Here is a 3,751-nt window from a genome sequence, read left to right as displayed (position 1 = left end):
AAGGAAAATATAGAGGGACATTCATTGAGGAAGTTGTGGAGTAAAGTTAGCAATACTTTAATCATATTTAAATGCTTTAGGTAACAGTAGCAGTGATGAGAGAGAGGCAGAAGCAACAAGACAGAACAATTAGGTCCTTGACTGCTAACCAGAAGGCTAGCGGTTCAAACCCACCAGCCACTCCTCAGAAGGAAGTTTGGGCAATCTACTTCCCTAGTCATACTGCCTCTGAAACCCAAGGAGGGGTCAATATGAGTCGGGCCGACCTTGATGGCATATAGCAACAATGACAAAGAGGTTCAAGGGACTATTAATTTGAACCCAGCCAGGCCTAAGAGAAAATTGTCTTCCTTTTTCTCCACCCGTAAGTTTCAAAGAATAACCAAAAGTTTATTATCAAACTTCTTTAATTAGCCGTATTGTTGTTGTTATATGCCGTCGAGCGGGACATTCCTTCTGAGGAGTGACTGGTGGGTTTCAACTGCCAGTCTTCTGGATAGCAGTCAGTTACCCTAGGCACTACACTACCAGACCTCCTAGCAACCCTCACTGGATTTCTGAGGTGCTAAGTCTTTACAGAAGTAAATTGTCCCATCTTCCTTCTGCGGAGCTGCTGGTGGGTTTGAACCACCAACTTTCTGGTTAGCAGTCAAATGATTTGGGAAACATTAAGTTAGAATCAATTCTCAAAACACTTAGCAAAAGGGAAATAACGGTTTCCTTCCTGAACAGATGGCTAAGTGTCTTTGGACTATCTAGTGCCTTGTACTTTCACTGAAGTGTTAAAAACACTCTGAATTGTAAAATACTTTTTTTCTGAAATTATAACTTTTCAAAGTCAAAAGAGGACACTAAATATCTTATAACAGATAAAAATCCTTTTATGAAATAATTGCAAATTTGAGATGATATAAGTATGAAACTCTTAAAATTTGCATTTACTTTCATGTTTCACTCTTGTTCTGCTCATTTGATCCCAAATGATTTGTAATAGTAGCTGACTAGACTTTCAAATTGATGTGTTACTATGAAGACAGATAGTTTAATGTGACTGAGAGTGACTTTTATTACTCAGTATTATTTACCACAAACAATTTATAAGTTCTAGTCAATCCCATCAAATTTATCTCCTTTTTATTGAAACTAAGTGCTCATTGTCAATTCCTTCTTTGGAAGGCAAAGAAGATTTATATGATAAATTTGTTAAAATTATTCCAGTTACAAATTGTATAGAATGAAACTCAAAAGTCATTATTCAAGTGAGCTTTGCTTAATTTGTGAAGTACAGATAAAACTATAGTCTATGCCTAAGGCATTTGACTGCTAACCAGAAGGCTGGTGGTTCAAACCCACCAGCCATTCCTCGGAAGGAAGGTTGGGCAACCTACTTCCACAGTGATACCACCTCAGAAACCCAAGGAGGGCTCTCTATGAGTCAGATCTGACTCAACAGCAGTGTGTTTGTTTTATTTATTTTTTATTATTCCAAAAACTACTTATATCTCCAAATGTCATTTTACCAATGGTACGAGCTGGAACAATTTAAAGCAACATTGACAGTATCACAGTTGAGAGGATTAATTGCTTTATTGGTCAACTGCACTTGACTTCAGGTATTTAGAAGGAGGATAGACAAAATTATTTTAAATACCATCTTTATAATTAGAAAACTTTACACTGAAATTTGGTATTAATTATATTTTTATTATATATTGAAATAGATTACATGGACATTGTTGTATTAACTACATTGGAATTTTTTATTAGTGTCTTTTGTATTAAGTGTTCCACACTATCAGAAAATTCCTGTCAATTTTTGTTGGTAATTTACTGTTCTCTTCCAGTTATGACCTCCAGATGATACCTCTTCTCAACTATGAAGAGTCACATTATTAAAAATCTCAAATCTGAAATAATTGAAAGCAAAATAGGCTCAAAGAGACAGGGATACATGGCGATTCTATACAATCTGTTTTAAATAACATAACGGACCATGAGAACCTCAATCTATATTACCCTGAGACCAGAAAAATTAGATAGGGCCAGCTACTGATGCCAACCACTCAGAAGGGGATTAAAATTGGAGATCTGGTATAGAGTGGCAGAAAAATGTAGAACAAAACTAAAAATCATAAAATAGACCAGGATTACTGGTCTGAAAGGATTTATGGTGGTATAGTGGATAAGGCATTTGGTTGTTAACCAGAAACCCAGTGTTCAACTCAAACGGCTGCTCCACAGGAGGAAAATGAAGCATTCTACTTCTGTAAAAACTTACAGTTTTAGAAACCCAGTGGGAGTTACTATGAGTCAGAATTGATAGGATGACAATTTGTTTGGTTGTTTTGGTTTTTACTGGTCTGCTAGAGAGTGGTGAAACCTCTGAAATTGTGGTGTTAAGTCACCCTTCAGATCTGGAATTGAATTCATTTCCACAGCTTAACTCTCAGCCAAAGAATAGACAGGCCTACCAACTGAACACCTACACCAGGGAGATGCACTTCTTAAAACAATCAACTTGGAAGATCAGAAGGGCAACACTTGCACAGGTAGGAAGGTAGAGAGGCAATAATGCATAGGCAAGAAGGACACAGGGAGGGAGTGGGAAGAGAGCTGTTACATTATGAGGACTGCAGTCAATGTCATGAAATAAAATGGGTATGAACTGTTGTACGGAAAAATAAATTTGCTCTGTAAATTTTCACCCAAATCATAATTAAAAAAAAAAAATGAAAAAGAAAGAATGACACAGAGAAAGTGTGACCACTGGGAAGAAGTGGGAGGTGAGATGTAACACTGCAGGAAATGTAACCAGTGTCAAACAAAACATGTATGAACTGTTGAATGTAAAAAAAAATCTGCTTTGTAAAATTTCACCCAAATCACAATAAAAAGTTAAAAACAAATAAATAACATAAAACTAGCTAAAATATTATTAGCTCAAAATCATTGACAAGGGACTTATCTCTAGAATTTATAGAAAACTCCAACACCTCAATAACAACAAGACAAACGATCCAACTAAAAAATGGGCAGGAGACATGAATAGACATTTCACCAAGGAGGATATTCAAGCGGCAAACAAACATATGAAGAAATGCTCATGATCATTAGCTATTAGGGAGATGCAAATCAAAACAACAAGATACCATTTTGCTCCAGCACTAGTAGCGGAGTTTAACAAGACATAAAATAACAAAGGCTGGAGAGGATGTGGAAAGATTAGGATGCTCATACACTGCTGGTGGGACTTTAAAATGGTACAACCATTGTGGAAAGTAGTATGGTGATTTCTTCAAAAGTTGGAATTAGAAATACCATTTGACCCAGCTATTCCATTATTAGGTATATACCCTAAAGAAGTGAGAGCCATGACAAGAACAGACATATGCACACCTATGTTCATCGCAGCACTATTTACAATAGCCAAAAGACAGAAACCACCTAGGTTTGACTTTGGTCATGTTATCAGAAAGGACCATTCCTTGGAGAAGGATGTCATGCTTGGTAAGATAGATGGTCAACTAAGGAGGGGAAGGCCCTCAGTGAGATGGATTGACACATTGGCTATGGCAATGGGCTCAACTATAGCAAGGATCATGGAGTTGGTGTGAGACCTGGCAGTATTTTGTTCTGTTGTGAATAGGGTCACTATAAGTTGGAGATGACTCAATGGCACCTAACAACAACTACTACCTTTTTAGGATGTTGTTGGCGTTTATTGTTGTTGTTGTGTGCTGTCAAGTTGGAT

This window comes from Orycteropus afer, unplaced genomic scaffold, assembly GCF_000298275.1.
Source record: "Orycteropus afer afer isolate SDZICR_OR568_19922 unplaced genomic scaffold, OryAfe1.0 scaffold00391, whole genome shotgun sequence".
Classification (NCBI taxonomy): domain Eukaryota; kingdom Metazoa; phylum Chordata; class Mammalia; order Tubulidentata; family Orycteropodidae; genus Orycteropus; species Orycteropus afer.
Note: the sequence above shows the minus strand (reverse complement) of the source record.